We start from the raw sequence: 12,213 nt of genomic DNA, 5'->3' as shown, positions 1-12,213 counted from the left end.
AGAGAGAAAATCATAGCTTTCAATCTGCACACAAAACAAAACTAAAAATACTCATTTTTCTCCACATATGACATCAGCAGGTCATATAGTTTCAATTATTCCTGTCAGGGCACTATTTGCTCATGTATAACCTTGACCTGGTCATTCCAGGTGGCGATGTTAGCCTGTTGCAACAAAAAACAATCCTGACTTCACTGGCCCACTAAAGAACAACAAAATAGTGTTGCAGCATAAGCTTTTTGTATACTACAGCTCAATTCTTGTGGTGCAACACAAGAAAAGTTTATGATAGAATAAATTTTTCTTAAATCCTTAGGGTGCCACTACTGTTTATCTCTGACCTGACAATTTGCCAAGTCACAAAAGTGACACAAATAGTACAAAGGTCTATGAGTTGTTCTGCGCCAACAACCACAATGGAAACTGATAATAGATCAGCCATCACCATATTTCATCAACAGGTAATTAATTAACAGGTCACCAGTACCAAATAGCCACTAGTATACATCTAAGTTTAAAACTGTTATCCTTCTATCAACGCCCTCATGTTGAAAATACTCAAGTTATCCCTGAAAATACCCTATTATGGGACCCTGCAAAACCAACAGATTATAACAAGTATCTTTATATCACATCGCAGTTAATCCTTTAACCAGGGCTTTTTTTCTGGGAAAAGAGGTGGCGGAACTCAGTGGGTTGCCCTTGGAGAAAATGGTCACATGGCTGGTGGTCCCGCCCCCTGGTCTCCAGACAGAGGGGAGTTTAGATTGCCTTCCATGCCGCTTGCGCGGAGGGCAATCAAAACTCCCCTCTGTCGGGAGATCAGGGGGCGGGGCCACCAGCCATGTGACCATTTTCAAGAAATTCTGGAACTCTGTTCTACTGCGTTCCAGCTGAAAAAAAGCCCTACCTTTAACACTATTTTTCATCACATTTTCATACTTCTTTCCCACCGCAGAAGATAGCAACTTACATTAAATAGCCACAAAAAAGCAAGAACTCTTTGACAAGCATCTGTAGGCTATACAGAACTATTCCAGAAATCTTCACACAACCCATACGCTCTAGGTAGCCCTTCCCTAGAATACCATAAGATTTTCAAGCAGAAGAGATATTGGTCAAAACAGCACTGCCACCCTTATTACGTAAGTAGATCTTCTCCTTCAGTAAAAGTCTAACTCAAACCCACTGCTCCACTAGTCCTGCTCTGGTTAAGGATCAGCACATCTGTCACAATAATGAAACCTGCACAAGCTACTGTAAGACATCTGGTAGCTAATGCTTAAAATGCATCCGACAAAATTTTTCCTAGATATTTTAATACTATTAAAATTAACTAATTTTAGGTATACTATTTGCTATTCTCATACCACCAGCAAAGTCCATAATCCTAAAACCCTTGCTTGAGAATAGATATATCAGTTGTTCAAACCGATAAAGTTATTTGGACTCTTGGTACTTGAAATGCTAGCTCAAATTGACATGATCCAAAAAAAAAGTGAAGTGAAATTTCCATGAGAATTAAACTATTTTCTAAAATGTATTCACACAACTGGTGAATGTGCTTTGGATCATGAATGCTGATGTCACAAGAAATCAGTTAGTTTTTATGGTGCCATGAAACTCTGTTATTTTGACTGCAGTATACTCAACTACCCTTCAGGAATTTCTCCAGAGTATGTCTGAAATGGGGCACAGAGACCTTTTGAGAAACAACACTCACACAGTAGCTACCACCGGAAATGCCTATGAACGCATAAGGCTCCTGGGTCTTCAGGAAGCTTAAATGTTCTGGCTACCAAAGAGGCAAGCTGCCACAACCATAGGGCTAGAAATGCACAGGGGATAGTAGCAGAGCACTTGTGCTCTTACAAGGTTAGGAACTCAAAAAGGATGTCTACTCAAACACTACACTGGGATTGAATTTTACATACTGCAAGTAGCCTTGCACAGTTAATAGGACTATTCATACAGATCCATGCAATACTTAGCTCTGTGTTATGATTCAAACAAGAAATCTTTGCAAGTGATATTAAAAGAACAAGAACCAGAGGAGGTTATGAATTGTTGCTGAAAATCTGCATGTACCTCTAAGACGAGCTACTTCCTCCTCTGGGGCCAGAAAAATTTCTAAGCCTGGAGATTGCTATAAATGCCTGGATTTGTGGCTTATTCTTTATTCTATGTCAAATAGATGGAAGTGTTTAAAATTGCCATCACTCACTATAAGCTATTGCCACTGAAAGAGAGAGCTGTCATTTATCAGAGAATGTCAACAATCCCCAATTTCTGACATTCACAGTAACATAAACAAACATACCCACTAATTTTACTTTCTGGTTTGGAAACTGAACTAGATGAACATATACTTTTATAACCAAAAATCTGTCAAGCAACATTTGGTTACTGCAGCATTTCCTACTGAGTTAATAATGGAAAATGTCCAGAAAGGGCCATAGTAGATGTATCATGAGCCAGCATTATATTCAAATTGCATGAAGGATAATTCTTTTGAAGGAATGTTTCAATGGAAGCATTCTGGTAGAGTGAACTCACAGAATGAAAGATTAGTGGGCAAGATCTCTTAATAAAATGTTACACCTTCATTCTACACAAGTTCTGCTTAAAGTAAATTCTTACTACAACCCTTTAAGGCAAGCAAGGGAGTGTTTAGAGAATTTCAGAAACACAGAAATTTAAACTCTGATTTTCTTCTCACTACTCCCTTTTTAAACTGCTATACCAGTTCCTACGCATCTTTTTCTGCATTATATACAGTTAAGAAACCTTAGGGAAGCCTCTATCTGCTAGAATAAATACATACAAGCTTTTTTATCAGGCCTAAATGGGAAAGAACGTGTATCTCAGGCAACAACCTCCCAACTCATACAACATACTTTCTATTCTGGCAAGTATGTTCACGGATTCTTAAAAAGTCCCATTCTACTCTGAAGAAATACCAATTTATTTTCAGAATTACAAGTTCTGCAATCCCTTCCAGATGGGAGGCCATATATTGCTTCTTCTATCAATGTCAGGAAAATAGACAGTATAAGGAGAGACCCTTCTTTAAGGCAAGGATATTCCTATTAGAAGATAAGGACCCTATACTCTCAATCCCAATTTCTTGTTTTCACAGCAGAAAGACTTCCGGAGGACCATGACAGGTAAGGCCTACTTCAGACAAATAGGGCTCACAGCCCAGTACTGTACTGCTCAACTGCAGGACAAATGTGGCTTCTTCCTACAATCACAATTTAATGAGTAGATACACTTACGAACAAATCAGATGCTGGTTAGGTGGCAAGTCTTATCCCTGCCCTCTCCATTCTTTTAGCATGCAACCCAGTATTATCTTTGCCCACATGTACATTTCTCTAATTTTTAAGTCCAATTTAGCTCTGTGGATTGGGGGAAATGATGCACAGGCCCATGGGTTGGACCCGCCATGGCATTTGAGGGCACAACAGCTTCCACCTGCACAGCAAGACTTTCTCAGCACCCTCTTCTTGTGGCAGCCCACAATGCCCCCAGAAACCCCCAAGAACAGGATTTCTGGGGCATTTGGGGCTGCCGCAGGTGGGGGGAACTGAGAACGTTGCACTCTGCAGGTGGAAATCAACCTGCAGAAACAGTATGCTGGATGCAATCCCATCACTGTTGGGCTCAGCTTCTCCTATACATTTTTGCACCCTGTTTTGCTCAAGCCTGTCTCTAAACTGCTAACAAGCAATGGATTAACAACAGCATTCTATAGTACTGGTATAGCACTTACATAGTTAACTAAAGTGAAAAGATGGGACCTAGGACTAGTTTACAAAGGATGAGAAAATACAGTTTAATAGGAGACGCAATGCTCAGCACACTTACTATGAAGTAAATCTCAGCAGAGTCAGAGGAATTAATTGTAAGTAAACATGTCTAGAATTAGTCAGAAAATCACTTTTGCAAGTAAATCTTTTTTCTCAAGACAAGCAAAGTTTTGTGGAAATTTTCAAACACACATAGCATATAAAGCCATCGAGCAAACTTATTCACAAAATGTTTGCTATTCTGGCTGTTATGCAACATTTTTAACAATAGTTGCACCCAACATTATAGAGACTGTACATAGATCAGAGAAAATAACAGAAGAGAAAGTGCAACAAATACTCACAGTGCCTGGGGATTTGACGTTGTCAAACACTTTATGCTGGAAAGGTTAAAAAAGTCATTATTAGGATCTACAGTTAATATCTACCAACTCAACAGGGACATCAATGTCAACTCAGAACTATTCTGCTAAATCCACTACAACAAATACATACCCTATGAATCAGTTGCTTGGTTTTCAAACAGAGGAACCTCGGGGTTCCACAGAAGATTATCAGGCATTCCATTAACAAAAAGTTTGGCAGTCAGTTTATCCATAATCTAGGATCTTCCTTCGTAACACAAAATCAGCAAGGAATGCAGGACCTTAATTTCACATGCATGGCAAAACACAGGAATGCTGACATGCAATTGTAAATCAACCTTCCTGAATAACCATCAATTGGTTTAGAAACCAATCTGGAAAAAGCATATTTATAACTGCCATGAGTGTGTCAGAAAATCTGATACTTGTATATTAGTAGAACCACCTTTTGTTTTTCTGCATGTGCACATCAACAGTGGGAGAAGGGCTGAAAGGCCAAGAGAATTTATCCCAGGAGCATTTTAGAGTTCACCCACATTTTGCACTAGCCAGCCATTCCAAGCAGGTCAACCTAGAACAAGTTCTTCTAGGATAGAGATTTGGCTTCTAAAGCTAAGACCAGGTTCCAATTTGAATGAAGAGATCTGAAAAATGGCAACATCAGAAAATGTCTACTTCAGTGAAGACTGAAGATTATTCAATCAAACAGCCTTAGTTTCCAAAACAAAAGAGGGTGAAGGCGGCAAATTATAATAGTACTTTTAATATTTAAGATGATCATGTGCAGATAAAACTGGAACTTCCCCACAGAATTTTGCGGTTTCCCCCGTTGCCAGCGCAGCTGCAGATAAAGTGCAGAAGTAACAGGGCTTCCAGACAGCAGGTTTCTCTGCAGCTTCCCTGGCCCAGTCCCCCAGCAGTGGCCACCCTCTCTCCCCTGGGCCACCAGGGCTTTTGCATTTTTTTTAAAAAAAAAATTGGTACTGGAGTACTGTACCAATATACCATTTGTAACTACAGGGCAGGTTCTCCGAATTCCCAGCTTTCATTTTTTTAAAAACATAAGTATGTATCCCCTTCTCTTGTGAATTATAAAGAAAGAGGCTAAGGACTTTTTTTTTAAATGAAAATTGATTAATTCAGAGAACCTGCTACAACCTCTTGTTACACAGGTATATTAATATATCAATATTCTAGTACTGAGTTTTTTAAAAAATAAAAAGCTCTTCTGGTGGTAGGGGGAAGAAATGGCTGCCGTAGGGACAGGGAAAATGGCTGCCTGTGGACCAGAAAACCTCACCCATACAGCAACCGTCCAGGCTTTACTACGATCTTTCCCAAAAATTTGGAACAAAGCAGGTTTGATAAAGACCAGAAAAAAGACTAGGAAACCCCCAGAGGTGCACAAATGTATCACAATGCTGTAGAAAGGCAAGAAAAAAATCCACTTCCTCAAAGCACTGAACTCCAAGCAGTTAACCTTGGAAATGACCTTAGGCCAGGTCAAACTTGGCAAGGGGGGAGAAGGAGAAAAATAAACAAAGGTTTAAGCATAGTCTTCAGCACATCACTTCCAGGTCACAAACTGGAAGGGACAATGGGTAAGGTCCTGGGTAGAACTATGGGTAGAGTTCCAGCAATTCCTAGAACGACTATTGGTACATCTGGATTGTATCAGGAAATGACATGCTACCAACTAGGCACTACCTGGAGATTGCCTGCCACGAGTGGGCAAATATTAACCCAGCTCAGACATACATTTATACCTCATTTCTTTTCTGATGGTTCTTACCCAGGGTAGGAAGACAACCAGCTTTCCACTGCAACCCATGAGTAGCATCTTCATGTGTGAAAATTATTTATTTAAACTCTTATTCCAAGACCACTTTCATGCATAATAGAACCAGGGACGTGGGTTTTCCAGAAAAATTAGAACTGGAGATTTTCCCAGAAAATTAGTGTGTCAATATTTTACAGCATCCCCCTTCACAGCTGAGCCAGTGTTAAAGGCCTGAAAGGACAGGAGAAAAATGAAGCTGAGGTCCACCCCACTCTCCCCAGATTGACTATAGATTGAGCTTCCAGAGGGAGACTCTGACACACAACAATCCGCCACTCCCTCTTTATAGTGAAGGAGGTTTTTCCTTTGCTCCAGTATAAAGGGGGAAGCCCTGGGAGCGCCATGAGCACAAGGCATCCCATTCATCACATGGGGCAAAAATCTTTATGTGGAAACCACCAGATTTCAACTCTTGTTCTTGGAGGTTTCCGGGAGACAGCATCACCTGAATCACGTGTAAGTTCCCTATCAGATTGGTGATTACAGTGATTACTTCTAATATGTGAAAAGAGACACATAAATAAGAATTTTAGCTTTGGTTTTGACCTGACCTGCAAAAGGTAACCAGGTAAATTCCTAACTTGATGTTTCTATTTGGAATTTATATGTATATGTGGTTTTATCCCCCCCCCCACACACAAACTCCCAGTCTACAAATGAAACACAATTGTACTCACACAATTTCTAAGGAGAACCACATGAAAAATATTAATATAATTTTGCTAACTTGCCTAACATTATATTGGCAATACCACCCATTCATTCTTAGTTTTATGAAACAATGAATAATTAGAAATGAATATTCTTCCATGGACAAAATAAAGCACCTCACATCTTTGATTAGCATTTCTAACTGTGTGTGATGTTAAAACAGCTTCTCTTCTCTCCCCCCGCCCCCCCCACCCCACTGTGTTAAATCAGTATGCACTGTGGAAGTCCAGAGGACACAAATGCACATAAAGATGTTTAGAAATGTTATTAGCAGACTTAACAGCTCTGCAAGCAAGCAGAAGTTCTTCAATTCTGTCAGAGTCACACCAAGGAATGAAAAATTATGAGATTCCCCAAACACAAGAGATAGATGTAAAACAGTTGCTTAGGCTAAATGGATGAATGAGAAAGAAATGTAGGAGATGTAAGAGTCCAAAGCACGCTTTAAGGGCAGTAATGTCAAGAAGAGATTAGAAGGCTCAGGAGGCCAGCTTTGCTCATGCATTACATTCTAGATTGATTATGCCTTTTCATGGTGCACAAAAATGAGATGGAGGAGCAATATATATGTATTTAGGCACACACTTCCTGTTACAGCTCTAGCCTCTACATACCATGAGACTTTTTCACATTGCTAGAACCAACTATTAAATCCCCTACTATGGTGAAGAACACCACAACAGAGGAAACAACTTACAATACCCACGTGCAAAACCCACAATTACTCACACCTTCTTCAACAGTCCCTAGTTCCCAAAACCCCAGATGGTGATTTCCTTTATTCCTGGTATTAACAGCTTACCTAAATACCTATTTGGGGCCAAAGCCCACCGACGTCTAGGCATGTGCAACTCCACCTCTTCGATAAGCCCGCCTATCAGCAAAGTTAACCCTTTACAGGTTTTAAGCCTTTGCTCAAAGCCTTTGTGTAAACAATTGGCTACAGGAAAAACAAGCCACACAACCCTCTAACATCCACAATTGACTATATTCCTTTCAGATTTTTGCACATACATTTTTCCGTACACACACACGCGCCTCCCTTTCCAACAGGCTTAAAATACAATTATAGGCATCACACCCTTGCACGACAGTTTTTAATGGCCTGTGCAAATGTTGCAAGCAACATTGCGATGTTGAAAGCGATGGGGGAGGGGGAAAGCAGCGATTAAAAACACTTTAACAGGCTCCTCGTTGCAGTTATTAATTTCGCTGGGCTGCATTTGCAATTCTCTGTCTTCTCAAAACCTACCGTCCCCTGGCTCTTCGTCTGACAAGAGCAATCTGAACCCGGAGCGCGGATTTCATTCATTCTACACAGCTGAGGCCGGCGCAAAAGCTCTCCACGCGCGCTGCATTCCGAGCGCTCCCCCGAGACATGCCTGGCCGGAGAGGTGGGCGTGCAAGGGAGATTGCGCAAGGGAGGTGAAGGCTGAAGGCCATTTCCATCCATTACGGGAAGGCTCAGGAGCTCGCGCGTTAAAGCCCCCAGAGACTCAGCCAGATCCCCCGGGCTGTACAAGGGATGCCAGCACACGCGCGCGAGAGAGAGCGCACCTAGCTGGCGCAGAAAGGCCTAAGAAGAAGGAAGAGGGTGGGCGTGCGCGCGGGGCACCAGCCAGCCTTTCCACCCCAGGTACCGGCACCCGCCACCTGCCCGGCGCGATCGAGCACCCCCTTCGGGTTCTCAGAGCCCCGTCGTCTTCCGCCACCCGCGGGAATTCTAGCAATGCTTCCTCCCTTACCAGGCACAGCCGCCGCTTCCCAGCCAGGCCGGGATTATCTGGTAGGGGCAGAGGAGGAGGAGGAGACTGGAAATCAACCGCTGCCGCGCCAGCAGGTTGGCATTAGGCAAACGTTTCCCTTTGGCAGCCTGGCTCGCCTCTGCCCCCTCAGTCCTTTGGGGCTGCGCGGGGGAAGACGCCGCCCGGCTCACCTTCGGCTCCTCTCCCTACTGCTGCCCGGCGCCTGAGCTCATCCTCGCCGTCCCTCCCCTTCTCCGCGCTCGCCGTGTCTGACGCACTCGGGCTGCAACGTCTCCGGCTTTCGGCTGCGCCCACTCCCTGCCCTCGCGCGGCTTCCCCCGCTGCTCAGCGCATCTCCCGACAGCCGGCGAGAAGCTGTTGCAACAAAAGAAACCGGGCGGCGGGTTGAACCAGGAGCCCCCTGCTGCCTGCAAGCTTCTTCCTGCCTCAAGGCAAAGCCACCGGAGGACGCGACTGAATGGGGGAAGAAGGGACAAAACGCTGCCGGATCAGACCTGCCCCTTGTCGGGAGAAGAATGCAGGAACATCTTTCCTGACGTCTAGAGCAATGGCTGCAAACAAGCCAGAGAACAATATGACTGGTGGTGCCGGTAATGGGCAGGCAACAAACTGGTAGGCAGGGAATGATGGCAGCGTTGTGTTGTGCTGTTCTAGGAGGAAGGCCATAATACGAATTTTATTTTTTTTAAAAGACGACGACGAGGAAATGAATGTAAAAATTATTCCAGAAGTAAAAATACTAATCTATAAAAAGAAGTTAACTCTTCAGGAAAGGATATTTTATCTCCCACAATATAATCCCAATGCAGAGCCTGAGCCCATTGATTTCAGTGGTCTGAAATGGAGCAACTTTACGTAGGATTGCACTGCAAATCACGTGTGTGTGTGTATGGTAGGGTTGCCAACTCTGAGTTGAGAAATTTCTTGAGAGCCTGAGGAGACATTATATCTCATTATACCTCAGCGGGGTATAATGCCATAGACCCCACCCTCCAACGCAGCCATTTTCTCCAGGGGAGACGAGTTTTGTTGTGTGGAGATCATTTGTAATTCCATGAGATCGCCAGACCCCACTTGGAGGCTGGCAACCCTGGTGGTATCAACTGATGGAAAATGTTAACTGCAATTTTTTTTAAAAGGGATGTGAATTGTGATAGTAGCATTTAATTCTCAGATACCTGTATCCTAATAACCTGGGCTCCTACAATGCAAGAATTTTTACTAAACTCTGCAAGATATACATTCCAAGAAAAGATGACTGCAGCTCATTTATGTTACTGAGAGTTGTGTACTGCAGCCATAAGCACGTTTATGCTGCCTGATATACGGACCAGTACATTCAATGGGATTTGATACCAGTGGGGCTGTTAGAGAGTTCCCAGCTCCAGGTTGGGAAATTCCTTGAGATTTGGAGAGGGGGTGGAACCTGGAGAGGGCAGAGTTTGGCAACGGGAGGGACCTCAGCTGGGTATATTGCCATAGAGTCCACCCTCCAAAGCAGCCATTTTCTCCAGGGGAACTGATCTGTATGGCCTAGAGATCAGTTGTAATTCTGAGCAATCCCTATCTATCACCTGGAGGTTGGCAACCTGAAATACTTCTAATCTGAGGGCACCTGAACAGGATTTAATATAGAGGATTGGGCTGCTGAATAAATCACTGCCATCCCCTTTCCATGAAGCTTATTCTAGAGTGAGCGTGCTCAGTATTTCAGCTTCAATTGCAAAACCAATATGCCTTGCCCATTGGGTGCCATTTCATTGTTTTAGGTTTTCACAAGATTAAGTACTATTTCACTGAGCAGCATTTGGGGTGGCACTATGTTTGTCCTTATAAGTTTAAAACCATCTGATCTGTTGAGCTCCTTGTAAAGATGAGGGTTTGATTTATGTGTTTGAATTCAGTTTTCAGCTCTATTGACACTTTACTCCGAAGTTGTAAATTAATCATAAATTCACCTTTTTCACATATGATAACAGGGTCTGTTGTCCAATGGATACCCATGTCCACACACCCTCCTCGTTGTGTAGGATGGGACGTAAGAAAGTTAGCACCTCTGTGAGTTGCTCTGTATGCTTTATAGTGTTTCCTCACATGTATTTCCATTGCTTTATCTTTTTTTGTCTATCTAGCAGTAGTGAAGCCTTTGTAAGATCCTTAAGTCTCCAGTCTCCACACAGTACATGTGTTATTTTGTTAACTCCCAACTGTGTTAGTTAAGTCACCAGGAGCACTCGAGTTGAGAGCTCCCCTCCATCTCACTCCTGCTGAACAATCCTTGGAAAAAGGCAACTAAACTCAGCATTTGGAGTTCTCTATATACTAGGGTTACCTGTCCAAAATGCAAATAAAATCATTAATAGCAAAATGCTTGGTATGTGCAGATTGGTTTTCAGCCTTTAATTCTGGCTATGATTGAGGGGTGACTATGCAACAGGAAACCAGTTTATTCTGGGTTGCCATGACGGACTATTTATATAAATCAAAATGACTATCTAAGGCTAAAACTAGATATATCTGTGCCCATAAGCAGGAAGAATGAGATGGGAAGAAGGTGGGATGGAGGAGAAAAAGCAACCACATCTCTTTTGACCAGTGAAGCTTTGAAACCATTTGTCCTTTGGGCCAGTCACACACTCTTAGCCTAACCTACCTTACATCATTGCAGTGAGGATAAACTTGGAGGAAGAAGAATAATATACTCCACTTTGGTCCTCATTGAGAAGAAAGGTATAAGTGAAATAAGGATATAAGTGAAGTAAACAAATAAACCTTGGTTTTGAGGGTGGGGTAAATACTAGGGGTGTGCAAGCCAAAAATTTTCGGCTATAGCCGAAAGTAGAAAGCCGAAAGAAGATTCTCTATCGTTAAAGCCGAAAGCCGAAACAAGAATCTCTTTCGGCTTTCGACTTTCGGGATTCTTTCGGCATTATTTCGGCATTCTTTCGGCTTTTTTCTATGGGAAAATGCCTCCGTCTTCCAGGACGCCTGGAGGAGGCATTTTCCCACCGAATAAGCCCAAAATTGGTGGGGACCTTCCTCTAACCCTTCTCTAACAACCACCCAAGTTTCAGACAGATTGGACTTTGGGGGGCCATGTTATGGCCCCCCAAAGCAGGTCCCCCCATCCTCCCATAAGAAAGCGAAGGAGCAGCATATTGTTAGCATGCTGCTGCTCATCTTTCTTCATTATTTCCTATGGGGAAAAAATGAAGAGGCTGGCTTCCTTTGCCAGGGGTGGCATTTTGCATGCAAAATGCCCCCTTACCCTCAGGGGCCCTTCTCCCACCCCTCCTCCCACCCCCCACCAAGGCTCAGCCTGATCCCACTTGGGGGGGCCATTTCATGGCCTCCCCAAGTAGGTGCTCTAATCTCTACCACTGACAGCTGGGGGAGGCTTGTGTTGCCAGGGGTGGCATTTTGCATGCAAAATGCCCCCCAACCCTCTGGGGCCCTTCTCCCACCCCTCCTCCCACCCCCCACCCAGGCTCAGCCTGCTCCCACTTGGGGGGGGGCATTTCATGGCCTCCCCAAGTAGGTGCTCTGCTCTCATCTCTACCACTGACAGCTGGGGGAGGCTTGTCTTGCCAGGGGTGGCATTTTGCATGCAAAATGCCCCCCAGCCCTCTGGGGCCCTTCTCCCACCCTTCCTCCCACCCCCCACCAAGGCTCAGACTGATCCCACTTGGGGGGGCCATTTCATGGCCTCCCCAAGTAGG

The 12,213-nt window shown here is 43.6% G+C and overlaps 1 protein-coding gene across 1 annotated transcript in view; it reads right to left on the bottom strand.

Moving 5' to 3' along the window:
- The window catches only part of FAM169A (family with sequence similarity 169 member A), a 37,483-nt gene extending 29,996 nt beyond the window's left edge, over positions 1–7,487 (bottom strand). The window contains exons 1-2 of the mRNA XM_054986895.1: positions 7,458–7,487; positions 4,157–4,192 (exon numbers count right to left, since the gene is read on the bottom strand). The gene's annotated coding sequence lies outside the window, so the exon portion shown is untranslated. The remainder of the gene's footprint in view (positions 1–4,156; positions 4,193–7,457) is intronic.
- Between the last annotated feature and the right edge of the window lie 4,726 nt (positions 7,488–12,213).

The sequence above is a fragment of the Eublepharis macularius genome, chromosome 8 (assembly GCF_028583425.1).
Source record: "Eublepharis macularius isolate TG4126 chromosome 8, MPM_Emac_v1.0, whole genome shotgun sequence".
NCBI lineage: Eukaryota > Metazoa > Chordata > Lepidosauria > Squamata > Eublepharidae > Eublepharis > Eublepharis macularius.
This window is presented reverse-complemented; position numbering and strand designations above follow the sequence as displayed.